The sequence below is a fragment of the Macrobrachium nipponense genome, chromosome 20, assembly GCF_015104395.2.
Source record: "Macrobrachium nipponense isolate FS-2020 chromosome 20, ASM1510439v2, whole genome shotgun sequence".
NCBI classification, from domain to species: Eukaryota; Metazoa; Arthropoda; class Malacostraca; order Decapoda; family Palaemonidae; genus Macrobrachium; species Macrobrachium nipponense.
Window position 1 is genome coordinate 82,811,607 of NC_061089.1, and position 16,037 is coordinate 82,827,643.

Here is a 16,037-nt window from a genome sequence, read left to right on the forward strand (position 1 = left end):
ATGATTAAAGTCACTTCATTTCTTCAATATTTGTTAGCTGCAAACATATCTCACAGGAACACCGGGCTTTGCTTGTACAAGGCAGAGGGGGAGTAAATGTGTTATTGCTTATGCAAATATGTTATTCATGATTATATGTGTTCAGAGTCGACTGTCTTAAATATGAACATTCTGTCTTGGTGTACAATTCATATTACACTTGTATTTACAGAAACATTATTCGTTTGCTGCAGAAATGAGACGACTGGTGTTATGACTACCACCTGCAAGTAAATTTCGACACGAAAAATGAACTGATTTTTTCCAATAGTTCTAAATGTCAGCAAACAATCAAATTTCTCCTTCTAGTCGAGCTTTAAGTGGGACACAGAGACGTCTGATATATCACGAGTTGTCGTGAACAGAGATTATGTAATTCTTAAAAGTTTCTGGTCTTTAATTTACTATTCTCCTGCTCTTCGGTTCAACTGATGTTGTAGTCATTCAGTGTGGACTGAAGTTCATTTCAGACAATATGAAGTTTGTAGGATAGAAGTGTTTTTTTTTTTTTTTTTTTTTTTTTTTTTTTTTTTTTTTTTTTTTTTTGTGAGGAATGACATTTTTATCGCAGGTGGGTTACCTATGCACAAGTAGTTTACTTTCAGCAGTGACCTATTTTTGGAGGCTCTGGACATATCACAAAAGAATATCTGTCCTTTATACTGTTACTTTTTAGAACAGATTTCTTCCCAAATGTTATTGATTATTTTGCTGTCACTTAACTTGAGAAGAGATTGGGATGTTTGTTTGTATGGCGTTTTTACGTTGCATGGAACCAGTGGTTATTCAGCAACGGGACTAACGTCTTTACGTGACTTCCAAACCACATCGAGAGTGAACTTCTATCACCAGAAATACACATCTCTAACACCTCAATGGAATGCCCGAGAATCGAACCTAGGTGGCAGGTCAAGACCATACCGATCACGCCACTGAGGCGCTAGAGGTTGGGGTGTAGTTTATATTTTCATACAAGATATCAGCGTCTTGTCACTTTCGCTTTTTTTTTTTTTTTAATCGTTTGCTCAGTATTTTAAGATTTGTTGTATAATTCAACGGATATCGAGCTAAGCGTTCAATAGGGCGCCATATTTGCATTGTTTTATTTTGCCAGTCATTTATTATATCACATTTTTATTTCATAATGTTTCTCCTTGAACATTCAGAGTTAATATCTTTTCAAATGCTTCTATTCACTTTCGCTGAGACGTTCTTTCTCTCAAATCAATGGGGCTTAAGGATAACTAAAGAAAATTTATATCCATAATCACACTCATCCTTCCTGTATTATTCGCCTTCCAAAGGACCCTTTTATTTTCCTTACCACTTAAATATTCTGTACCTGATACAAAGTGCAGTTTTCTATAATCAGTCACTTGTCTTCGATTTTCACGTATAATAAGGAATCAGCACCCTCAGGTTAACATTTACTTAACTATATCGAATTTCCTGATCTTTCGTGTATCTAATTTTTTCTCGACATCTCAATGATCTTTAATCAGACACACATTCAATCAATTCATGATCATTCATTCTTTCTTTCATACATTTTCGTCGACTGCACCTCGCGTTCCTGAGGAGGACTAAGCTCAATATGCTCTTCAATTATTGAGGTATTTGCTCACGTTTTCACTCATTTGTATCGACTTTTACTGGAATCTTTAGGTTACTTTTACATTAAATTCAACGTAAATCGGTGATTTCCGTATTCCATTGGCTTTCGTAAATCGTGATAGTAAGTATCCCTCAAATTAAACCTCTCTTATTAAGCAGTTCAAAATCTTTCACCAGTCTCTTCATAATTTTCTGCTACGTGTATAGTCTTCGTAGACAAACCTTTTCTCCTATTTACAGACTTAAACCCAGAAATTTACATAGAGACTGCTTTAAAATCTTGAGGTTAATTCCATGGGGAAAATAGTAAGTTAAGACTTGGGACTTTGCGATGATCATGAACTCAAACCTAACATTATCTGTCCTAACTTGAGCCCAACTGAATGGGTTCTTCGGAACAAATGCTGCTCTTCAACACTGATTTTATATATAAAGCAATTTGCTCATTGGGACATATGATTCATTACTTTTGATGCATAATACATATTGGTGAATATTATAAGTAGAAAGCATGACAGATGGTTATTGAGGTAACTGTGCGCGTAAGGAAGCATTTCAGGAAAATAGAACAAATAGAATATTTTAAAGTAGGTGTTGAAATTATGTTGATTATAATGCATCCTTAATTTAAAGACCAAAAGGTTCTAAACAATGACAGTATACAATATATATGGATAGAACTCTTACAATCTTTGCGTTCCAATCCATCTGTGACCTTAAAAAAAATAATTGAAATAGAGAACAAAATATTGTAGGATTATTCACTCGTGTAAAGTGCTCAGAAAACTAGACAAAGATGAAGTGTTTCCTTAAATCGTACAATATGTTGTGGTAATGATAAATTCCAACCATACCCACCAGGGAAGTGTAATCCAAAATCAGATATAGACTAAAATAAAGCAAAAATACATATAAGATAAAGTATTCAACAATTGATAAGAATCTATGAGTCTAAGTAGTAATTTTCATTGACGTTAAGTTAGAAATAGTTCTAATAATTATCAAAACCTCAGTAACACCTGAATATCCATATTGCTCACAATCATATTGAAATGTTAAAAAAAAAAAAAAAAAAAAAAAAGTCAGTCAGGAACATGAATATCTGGGAAACGTACTTCAGTCACCAAGGCACTGATTTTGCTGAGTTTCATTTCAGTAATGGAAAGATTAAAAAATAACTTTTAGAATGACTTAAGACCTTGAAAAGTAGGTCAGGACCTCGACATTCAGTATTAGATTCTGAAGAAAAGGAATCTCTATAACAGCTTGCTAGTTGTACAGCGAGAACAACCCGAGATGTTAACCTTCATATTTTCTTTGACCCTGAAAACTTATTACAGAGTGAAGCGTATATATATATAAAAAAACTCTTGCGGTAACTGATTACCGAGTTTCCTCAAATTAATATAAAACAATACATTATAGTAATAAAAAGATTCCCCTTACAACAACAACAACAACAACATTATAATAATAATAATAATAATAATAATAATAATAATAATAATAATAATAATAATAATGGCTCCAGGAAGTCAAGAAAGAAGAAACAGGGAGAATAAAACAAAGATTCACAGAGATCACGACAGACACAGTCAGACACCAACTAAAGAAAATGCCAAACTGGAAAGCCCCATGTCCCGATGAAGTCCATGGATACTGGCTCAAAAGCTTCAAGGCCCTACACCCACGAATAGCAGAACAACTCCATCATTGTATCTCAAATCACCATGCACCCAAATGGATGACCACAGGAAGAACATCCTTAGTACAAAAAGACAAGAGCAAGGGAAATATAGCCAGTAACTACAGGCCTATCACCTGCCTACCAATAATGTGGAAGTTACTGACAGGTATCACAGTGAAGGCTATACATTACCTAGAGGAGATAAACACATCCCCCACCAACAGAAAGGCTGCAGAAGAAAGTGTAGGGGCACAAAAGACCAGCTCTTGATAGACAAAATGGTAATGAAGAACAGTAGGAGAAGGAAAACCAGCCTAAGCATGGCATGGATAGACTATAAGAAAGCCTTCGACATGATACCACACACATGGCTAATAGAATGCCTGAAAATATATGGGGCAGAGGAAAACACCATCAGCTTCCTCAAAAATACCAATGCGCAACTGGAATACAATACTTACAAGCTCTGGAATAAGACTAGCAGAGGTTTAATATCAGGAGAGGGATCTTCCAGGGCGACTCACTGTCCCCACTACTCTTCGTAGTAGCCATGATTCCCATGACAAAAGTACTACAGAAGATGGATGCTCGGTACCAACTCAAGAAAAGAGGCAACAGAATCAACCATCTGATGTTCATGGACGACATCAAGCTGTATGGTAAGAGCATCAAGGAAATAGATACCCTAATCCAGACTGTAAGAATTGTATCTGGGGATACAGGATGGAGTTTGGAATAGAAAAATGCGCCTTAGTCAACATACAAAAAAGCAAAGTAACGAGAACTGAAGGGATAAAGCTACCAGATTGGGAGCAACATCAACACATAGATGAGACAGGATACAAATACCTGGGAATAATGGAAGGAGGGGATATAAAACACCAAGAGATGAAGGACACAATCAGGAAAGAATATATGCAGAGACTCAAGGCGATACTCAAGTCAAAACTCAACGCCAGAAATATGATAAAAGCCATAAACACATGGGCAGTGCCAGTAATCAGATACAGCGCAGGAATAGTGGAATGGACGAAGGCAGACCTCCGCAGCATAGATCAGAAAACCAGGAAACATATGACAATACACAAAGCATTACACCCAAGAGAAAACACGACAGACTATACATAACACAAAAGGAAGGAGGGAGAGGACTACTAAGTATAGAGGACTGCGTCAACATCGAGAACAGAGCACTAAGGCAAATATCTGAAAACCAGTGAAGACGAGTGGCTAAAGAGTGCATGGGAAGAAGGACTAATAAAAGTAGACGAAGACCCAGGAATATACAGAGACAGGAGAATGACAAACAGAACAGTGGACTGGCACAATAAACCAGTGCACGGACAATACATGAGCCAGACTAAAGAACTAGCCAGCGATGACACGTGGCAATGGCTACAGAGGGGAGAGCTAAAGAAGGAAACTGAAGGAATGATAACAGCGGCAAAAGATCAGGCCCTAAGAACCAGATATGTTCAAAGAACGATAGACGGAAATAACATCTCTCTCATATGTAGGAAGTTCAATACGAAAAGTGAAACCATAAACCACATAGCAAGTGAATATCGGCACTTGCACAGAACCAGTACAAAAAGAGGCATGGTTCAGTGGCAAAAGCCCTCCACTGGAGCCTGTGCAAGAAACATCAGCTACCTTGCAGTAATAAGTGGTACGAGCACCAACCTGAAGGAGTGATAGAAAACGATTAGGCAAAGATCCTCTAGGACTATGGTATCAGAACAGATAGGGTGATACGTGCAAATAGACCAGCCGTGAAGAAAGTATCACTCATTGATGTCGCAATACCATGGGACACCAGAGTTGAAGAGAAAGAGAGGGAAAAACAAAATGGATAAAGTTATCAAGATCTGAAAATAGAAATAAAAAGGATATGGGATATGCCAGTGGAAATTGTACCCATAATCATAGGAGCACTAGGCACGATCCCAAGATCCCTGAAAAGGAATCTAGAAAAACTAGACGCTGAAGTAGCTCCAGGACTCATGCAGAAGAGTGTGATCCTAGAAACGGCACACATAGTAAGAAAAGTGATGGACTCCTAAGGAGGCAGGATGCAACCCGGAACCCCACACTATAAATACCACCCAGTCGAATTAGAGGACTGCGATAGAGCAAAAAAATAAAAATAATAATAATAATGATTATAATAATAATATGCAGACACGGGGAATGGCAAACAGAACGGAAAAATGGCACAACAAACCAACTCGCGGACATTACATGAGACACACTAAGAACTGGTCAGCGATGAAACATGGAATTGGCTGCAGATGGGAAAACCCAAGAGGGAAACAGAAGGAATGATAACATCGCCACAAGATGAGGCCATAAGAACCAGATATTTCCAAAGAACAATAAATGGAAATAACATCTTGCCTATATGCAGGAAGTGCAATATAAAAAAAACAAGACCATGAACTACATAGCAAGCGAATGTCCGGCACTTGAAAAAGAACCAGTGCAAAAAAGAGACATTCCTCAGTAGCAAAAGCCCTCCACTGGAGCCTAAGCAAGAAATACCGGCTAGATTGCAGTAATAAGTGATAAGAACACCATCCTGATGGAGTGATAGAAAACGATCAGGCAAAAATCCTCTGCGACTATGGCATCAGAACAGATAGGGTGATACGTGCCAATAGACCAGACTTGACACTGATTGACAGAATCAAGAGGAAAGTATCATTCATTGAATTCGTAATACCATGGGACACCAGAGTAGATGAGAAAGAAATTTAAAAATTTATAAGAAAATAGAACGAAGGTGTAAAATAGAACTAAGTGGAAGTTGTAGTACCCATAATCATAGGAATACTAGGAGCGATCACAAGATCCATCAAAAGGAAACTAGAAAAACTAGATGCCGAAGTAGTACCAGGACTCATGCCTAAAAGTGTGCCACTAGAAACAGCGCACAAAGTGGGAGGTAGGATGCAACCCGGAACACCCCACTACAAAAACCACCCAGTCGAATTAGATGGCTGTGATATACACAGCCTGCAAAAAAAGTAATAATAATAATAATAATAATAATAATAATAATAATAATAATAATAACTTACAAGCAACGTTAAAAGTTCACCATTACAGTCTCTTTTAAAAGATTCAAGAGACCTTTGTTGAAATATTGTCATTAAGAGCCGTATTATTAAAGGTACTTCATTTCTTAGCTATTTGTTTGCTGCAAACATATCTCACAGGAACACCGAGCTTTGCTTGTACTTGGCAGAGGGGAAGTAAATGTGTTATTGCTTATGTAAATACGTTATTCATCGTTATGTGTGTTCCGAGTCGACTATCGTTGATATAGTACACATTCTATCTTGGTGTGCAATTTATATTAAAGTTGTATTTACGTAAACTAGATTAAGGTTTATAAATTTCTTCAATAAACCTAGTATGAAAATATTAAATAGAGATGGAGTAATATTTATGAAATGTTTGTTGCTATGTTAAAATAGACATATGCTATAGTAGGTTAGAGGTCCAATTTTTCTGCTCCCTTTGTACTTTTTTGTCGATGCCCAAAGAATTCGTGACGCTAATTTTATGTCCAAAATAAAGGATTTGCTTCACTTTCAGGCAGGAGTGAACAAAGATTGGACAGTTTTTTCCCAGTTGTTCTAAATTACATTTCTGTAAATGTAATTTACATTTCTGTAAATTACATTTCTTTAAATACCAAGAAACAATTACATTTTTCTATATTGTCGAGCTTGAAATGGGAAAATGAAATATGTCCGATAAATCACGAATTATCGCAAACATACGAAATACACGTATTTGAGCTTGTAAAGCCATGATTGATGGGCACTCTTTCCTCATAGATTATAATTATTTAACTCCTAAAAGTGTCTTACCTTTAATTAAATATGCGGCAGCTTCCCGGTTCTACTGATTATACAATGTGAATTGACGGACATTTCAGACGTATTGAATAGAAATGCCCTTTTTGAAGAGTGATTTTTTTTTAAGGTGGATTAAATCTTCATAAGCGGTCAACTTTAATCAGTGACCTATTTTTGCTGGCTCTGCTCTAAAAATATTTTAGCAGGTTGTTGGATCTGATATTCCGGACATATCGCACGAGATTATATTCTTTTATACCGTTTTTTTTCGGAAGATTTTTTTTATGAGATAAATAATAATTTGATGTGAAAAGAGATTGAAGAGTACTTTATATTTCAATACGCTTCGGAGCCACTTTTCACATTCCTGTTTTATTTTTTATTTCGTATTGTTTATTTAGTATTTTATTTTATAATTTTTGTAATGAATTTCGAGGTGAACGCTTTACAGGACACTATAAGTACAGTGTCCTATTTTCTGTCATCTATTGCACTTTATATGTACTCCATAATGTTTCACCTTGAACTTTCAATTGTTTTGTTTTCATAATACCTCTGTTCCTTTTCACTGAGATAATCTTTCTGTCAAATAAAGGAGGCTTAAGGAAGAGTCAAGAAATTATGTTTATAAACAGGTCCATCATTACTGTATTACTGGCCAAACAAAAGACCCTTCAATTTCGCTTACCACTTTCAAGGTCTGTACCATTTACAAAGTAACGAGCCGGTAATCATTCAGCTGTCTTCGATTTTCACGACATCAACACCCTCAGCTTAACATTTTACATGGCTATCGTATTTCTGTATCTTTACAGTATGGAAACATTTCCTCTACAATTCAAAGACACTTGATCACATACACAATTAAGCAGTTCAAGACGATTCATTCGTTCCTTCATACATTTTCAACGGATATACCTCGGGTTCTTGAGGATGAATTGATTCAATATGCTCTTCAGTTACTGAAGTATTTGCTATTGCGTTTACTATTCTGTGCGGGCTTTTTCTTAGATGGTTAATTATTTTCTCATATAATTTTAAGTGACCGGGTTAAGTCCTTATTTCTTTGTCCTTGGTGAGTTATGATATCAAGTATCTCAACTTACACATCTATCATTAATAAGTACCGTTCATAATTTTTCACTAGGCTCTTTCATCATTTTTCATATGTATGGTTTTAATTAATTAATTAATAATAATAAAATAATAATAATAATAATAATAATAATAATAAGTATGATGAGACTGGATACAAATACCTGGGAATAATGGAAGAAGGGGATATAAAACACCAAGAAATGAAGGACACGATCAGGAAAGAGTATATGCAGAGACTCAAGGCGATACTCAAGTCAAAACTCAACGCCAGAAATATGATAAAACCATAAACATATAGGCAGTGCAAGTAATCAGATACAGCGCAGGAATAGTGGATTGGACGAAGGCAGAACTCCGCAGCATAGATCAGAAAACCAGGAAACATAGGACAATACACAAAGCACTACACCCAAGAGCAAATACGGACAGACTATACATAACACAAAAGGAAGGAGGGAGAGGACTACTAAAGTATAGAGGACTGCGTCAACATCGAGAACTGAGCACTAAGGCAGGTATCTGAAAACCAGTGAAGACGAGTGGCTAAAGAGTGCATGGGAAGAAGGACTAATAAAAGTAGACGAAGACCCAGAAATATACAGAGACTGGACAATGACAAACAGAACAGAGGACTGGCACAACAAACCAATGCACGGACAATACATGAGACAGACTAAAGAACTAGCCAGCGATGACACATGGCAATGGCTACAGAGGTGAGAGCTAAAGAAGGAAACTGAAGGAATGATAACAGCGGCAAAAGATCAGGCCCTAAGAACCAGATATGTTCAAAGAACGATAGACGGAAATAACATCTCTCCCATATGTAGGAAGTGCAATACGAAAAATGAAACCATAAACCACATAGCAAGCGAATGTGCGGCACTTGCACAGAACCAGTACAAAAAGAGGCATGATTCAGTGGCAAAAGCCCTCCACTGGAGCCTGTGCAAGAAACATCAGCTACCTTGCAGTAATAAGTGATACGAGCACCAACCTGAAGGAGTGATAGAAAACGATCAGGCAAAGATCCTCTGGGACTATGGTATCAGAACAGATGGGAATGATACGTGCAAATAGACCAGACGTGACGTTGATCGACAAAGTCAAGAAATAAGTATCACTCATTGATGTCGCAATACCATGGGACACCAGAGTTGAAGAGAAAGAGAGGGAAAAAATGGATAAGTATAAAGATCTGAAAATAGAAATAAGAAGGATATGGGATGTGCCAGTGGAAATTGTACCCATAATCATAGGAGCACTAGGCACGATCCTGAAAAGTAATCTAGAAAAACTAGAGGCTGAAGTAGCTCCAGTACTCATGCAGAAGAGTGTGATCCTAGAAACGGCGCACATAGTAAGAAAAGTGATGGATTCCTAAGGAGGCAGGATGCAACCCGGAACCCCACACTATAAATACCACCCAATCGAATTAGAGGACTGTGATAGAGCAAAAAAAAAAAAAAAATAATAATAATAATAATAATAATTAAACATTTTACAGCCTTAAATCTAGAAATTCATATGGAGAGTCATTAGAGACTAATGTTATTCCTATGGGAATAGTAATTGAGGTTTTTCGATGAATCACGAGCTAAACCCAAACATTTCTTAACCTAATTTGACCTTCCCCCAGTACTTCTTAAATTAACATAATGACCCTAATCTTACCCAGCTAGGTTTTCGTACTTATTTTTTTTATTGCATTTATAATCAGAATATACGACGACCATCATATAAAACCAAAGATAGAAGCACTGAAACGACTCACATCTTTAAACTTTTCATAATGTCCGTTCTGCGCACTTTCTATAAACTAGTGTTCTTCTATTAATAACCTATTTCATGATGTTTAGAGTTTATTTGCATTTTCAGTCACTGTTCGTTTTCAACTATTGTACAATTTGGCCCTCCACGCCCACACAAAAATACAATACAGACTGTTACAGCCATAAATAACTTTACGTCAACTCTTACGGCGCAAATACTTCTGAATAATGGGAATTGAATTATAATCATCAACGGCATTATGAATACGCGAAGATTCTTGTCTGCTACAGACAATCAAAATTCTTGCCAACGTATTTTCCGGTAAGTACTGAATGCTTTTAAAAACTTTTGCAAAAATGTTTCGTACTTATATTCTATTTTTTTTTTTCTTTTAGGACCGACGAGAAAATCTTACTAATAGCCTTACTCGAGTTCAGCCATTCCCGAAAGAGACGAAGATTAGCGACGCAAGGGAAAATGAAAGATGGCAAGAAATTCCTATGCATTAGCATGTTTGGTAAGCGACGTTACTTTTATATTTTAGAATAAGAAAATATTCACTCTTCCAGGAAATGATAAAAAGAAAACTTCTCAGGGGCTCCTAATATAAATCTTCGGAACGAATTACAGCTACTCGCTATTCATGTCCCTTTATGATAGGTAATATCGCATCACGGATCGAGTTTACCTGGCAACCGCCGCATAATAGATGCCATAATGAATCGCATGCAGCTTACAGCTACCGTGAATACTAGTTCCTTGACCGAACATGTTTATTGCCTGCCATTTTATGCAGTAAATTTATAAGGAAAACGGGTAAAGAGACCTTCTTCTGATAGTCTGGCATAACGGAAATTTTTCATCACTATTTCTTATTTAGCTGAAGCACAAAAACAGTCTGTAAGAATGGAAAAATTCAGGGCGCTTGGTTATACGAAAAAGCTTTTAAAATCACGCGGTTAATTCTTCGTTGGTAATGAAAATCAGTTGTTTTGACAAATAACTTTCGTAGTGTCTTTCCATTCTCGAAGGTATAGCTTTTAAAACATAATTTTCCAGTAACTGATGAATTCCATTCAAGTTGTAGATTTCAAGATACAGATGTAAACACACACATACGCACGCAAGCACACACGAAAATATCTATATATATATATATATATATATATATATATATATATATATATATATATATATATATATAGATTAAGCTACATATGTCCTTTATAAGAAATTCACTCCTACCTCGGAATTAATATGTTTAACGAAAGGGAATTTTCTAGTTGATAATAAATACTCATTATCGATAAGAACAAAAATTCATCTTCAGTTAACATATATGAAACCAAAATATATCAATTCCGAGGTAGAGCGAATTGGATATTAAAGGAAAGGACAATTACAGCTTAATGCTTATATATATATATATATATATATATATATATATAGATATATATATATATATATAGTATGTATGTATTTGCATACATACACATACATTCTATATATTCACTCACACACACACTCACACACGCACCCACATACACACACGCACACACGCGCACACACACACACACACACACACACACACACACACATATATATATATATATATATATATATATATATATATATATATATATATATATATATATATATGTATGTGTGTGTGTGTGTTAGTGTGTGTTTGTATATATAAAATTTTTGTTTTTGTACAACGTAAGGCACTTCTTAGAAATACTCTTCACATTCAAACAATACATCTTTTCAAACAAGAGCTCTACTAATTCAGAATATTTACTTTGTATATTGTAATTACGATTGTATTGGAATAAGACTAAAATACTGTTATTTTTTAACAGGATATGCAACCTACTCTTTTCATGAGAGAGCTACTGGTAGAATATATATATATATATATATATATATATATATATATATATATATATATATATATATATATATATATATATATATATATATGTATGCGTATATATATATATATATATATATATATATATATATATATAAAAGCTAGTTCACAAACACTGCATTGCACGGGAGGAACGAAAAAATGGGAGGGGAAACGGAAGGAGAAGGGGAGGAAGAATGGAAGGGAGGGAGAAATGGAGGGGAAGTGGAAGGGTAGGGGAAGGGGAAATGAAGGGGAGAGGGAAGTGATGGGGAGGAGAGGAGAGGTGAGGGGAAGGAAGAGGGAAGAGGGAAGAGGAGGGAATATTAAGGAGAGAAGGTGGGAGAGGACGGAAGGCGACTGGTGAGAAGAATGGGAAGAATGGGGAGAATTAGGGTCAAGGGAGATGATGGGAGGGGCAAGGGGGAGAGATAGGAAAGGAGGAGGAGAAAGGGATAACTTTCCATGTTATTATTAATCAATATTAGCCATTTATAACTGATACTTATTTATAATATCATGTTATTAACACCTGCTGATGAAAATGATGCCATTTAATAAGGAAGGCAATTTATTTTCTCAAGGCTTTGATGTTCTAACTGATCAATGGCGGGACCTGTTTTATGTAAGGTACTCCTAATAGGTTCGAAACCGTTGCAAAACCTTCTTTGTGTCGAATGAGGGCTAAAAGATATAATAAAGATATTTTCTTTCAATAGTTTACTTGCTTTTAAACCTTAAATTACGTTTACACCTAACATGCAATAATTTTATGTCATCCAGCTATGGGAGTGTAATGTCGGAGTATGTTCTCAGTCCTCCATGACATTACGTGTTACCCCGGAACACTCTGAATGACAATCAGTCGTTTACCTTAGAAAGGAAGTAACATGCGTGTGGTTCTGAGTTTTCATTTTTATTTAAAGCAATGAATTCAAGAAAAAAATTATTAATCACAGGTAAGAAAATCATTTTCAATAACTCAAAAGAGATGCGTGAATGTTTTTTCTAGGTCCACATTAGTTACAAAGGAAAGGAATTATCACTTTGCGTGGTTTTGATTAACATCTTTATTTAAATCAATAAATTCAAAACAGAATTATTAATCGCAGGAAGGAAAATAATTTTTAATAACAGTACACACTTTACATGACAAAAAACCCAAAGGATTGCGACTAAGGGGAGATAAACACATTACTATAAAAATCAACTTATGCTATTTGAGACTTGTGGCAAAAATCTAGGTGAGGTAAAAACAGAAATAGTCAACCTGTTGTTTGCTAACTTTGGCTAAGTCACTGAAGAATTTTGGGCTTTCCTCTGGAAACCAAAACGTAGAGATTTTTGAAGTTCCTACCCTGGAACAGACGACGAAAAGTTGGCCGGGTGAGACGCGTGGCTCTTGCAAGCTGATGCCTACCACCTTGAGCCATTGCCCTTGCACTTTGTTGATGGTCATTACGGAAGCAAGCCAGACAGGTGAAACTGGATCCTCTTGAAGGTGAACGGGAAGTTGTCCGGAATCGTTGGAATTCGTAGGATGAAGGCGCTTTCTCCTCTTCCACACCCAGTTAGAATAGTTGCCTCAGACTCAGGGTTGCCGTTTTGAGGAATTTCGTCCATTAGTGTGGCTTTCTGGTGACATCTGGCAACCCTCCGTGGCTTTTCCGACCACAGGCCACGGCACTGAAGAACAAAAATTTCACTTTGCCTTTTTGTTTTATTATGAAAATAAAGATATGAAACTATCCTGCTTATTCATACAAATGAATTTATGGAAATCCTTTATTTTCTTCGGCGAAAATACTATACGAGTATATTAAGCTAGTGACGTGTAGTTTTGTAACATCACGGAAAATAATTCTACATCGGAAAATACGCATTCTAACCATTAAATCATAAATAACGTAAAAACATCAGATGAACTGCCTATGGTAACGCTGCTAAATGTTGTGGAGAAAAAACGGCATCACTGGCCTTAGTCAGGTTGGGAAGAAAGGACTTGATGATCAGACGTGTCCCATTGCACGACTCGGGACTGTGCTGGTTTCGAAGCAAGAGGATTAGTGCACCGACTTTTAGGTTAAGGACGTGAGACGGATACCCATACGGTTCCAATAAGTTAGGAATTCCATGTAATTGACGGCTTCGTTGGGATCCATGACGGCGTCCTCACATTCCGAATTTTTTATATGACCTACTTCTAAGCATTTGAACTTTTGGCTTTTTTCCAGTACTTATATATAAGATGCCGTAATCTTGATAGATTAAGATATGATACAAGTTAGTTAATGTACCACTAAAGGCTTTGCTATACTGGTTGATTTTCAGTTACAATGTCGGTTAATTAATCAGACGGTCAACGCGGACCTTGTTAGGGTTCTATGTTGACGTCTTAATATTTTTAACTAATTAACGAAGAGGTAGATATGTTCCTATTGAGCCAATGGAACTGGTAGGGATCCTGCTATATGTCAGTGGCGGGTAATTTGAGAGAAACAAAATGAGGAAAATTTCCTGTTCAAAGTAAAGATGGGACTCCCTGAAGAAATATGATTACCTTGAAAAAACGTGCATCAGTTACTGAAGTCTATTAAAGCTGAATGATATAAAAAAAATCATGCAAATCGAAAAATCTGCTAAATTAAGTTTGTAGTAAACTTAATTCTATTTATCTATTCTAAAGATGTTGATGTCGATTTAAGAATATGATTATTAAGACGAACAGTTTATTTGCTCGGACTCCCAGTAATAATAAAAGATTCCCATAAAAAGTATTTAGAATTGTTGTTATTGCTATTTCTCCTTTAATGAATTACTGTATCTCTTAACATGCATAGTCTATTTCCATTAAACGTATTTCCACTAAACGGTTACATCCTGTTTTAAAAGTGGAAAAGATTACAGCAATAACTATGAGAACAAGCAGATTAGCAGGCCAAGAACGTGAACTTAGTAATTATTTACAAAATGGCCGGGAGGAGAGAACTATTGGAAAGAGGGGTTTGTGAGTGATAGGATGGAAAGCCTCTAACGACTGCTAACTTCCGCAATTTCTCGCAAAGTGGTTTCGTTTTGGCCGTTAATGACGTAAGCTGGGCTCATTGTGTGGTCGCCAGGAACGATAAAATCCCATGTTATTCTGCTGTGTGAGACACTTTTCCTCGTGGTAATTTCCAAAACAATTATGTCCTTTAGGTTGGGTGGAGATTTTGCCCTAAAGGTAAACGGCTTTGTTGATGATTTTCCTCGTTTCAAAGTATTTTTTATTTTCTAGGGATTATAATAATTCCTTAACCATTCCGAAAATGAATTTTCTAGAAAATTTCGACCATGGAATGTAGAGGACGTTTAAATAATTTTAATTTGGATATAAAGTGTTTTATGGTAAAAAGGACAGACAGAAACTGAAATCATATATTTTAACCTCACCACCTTTTTCATTCAAGTAAATATGTTCAAAAAAAAAAAAAAAAAAAAAAAAAAAACAGCGCTGCAGATCGGAGAAATTTCAACACCAGGTTTCTAGGTTATTTAAATGCATTCCAACCGGATCTCATTTGATTCCGATTCTCTCTGGATTAATGGGATTCCATTTCCTCATCGTCCCGACAAAACTTTCTTTTAACCTGAGGGGCTTACCAGTTCCATAACTATGGGATTCATTCCTCTGTCTATTTCCTTCTGTTGAAGTCCCTGTTGGCTAGGACAAAACTCACTCTCCCCGCCCCTCCCCAACACCCACCCTCTCTCTCTCTCTCTCTTCTCTCTCTCTCTCTCTCTCTCTCCTCTCTCTCTCTCTCTCTCTTTCAGATAAACGACTCGCTTTCTAATCTTAAACTCAAAAATTAATTAGTAGTTTATTCAGGAAAACCTTCATTGAATATATATATAGTATCCTAATATATATACTAATATATAATATATATCTACTATATATATATATATATATATCTATTAATATATATATATATATATAATTACTATATAGAGAATAATGACTGTTCGGGATAGTAAACTTTTAAAACGAATGGTTTCGAGCTGAGGA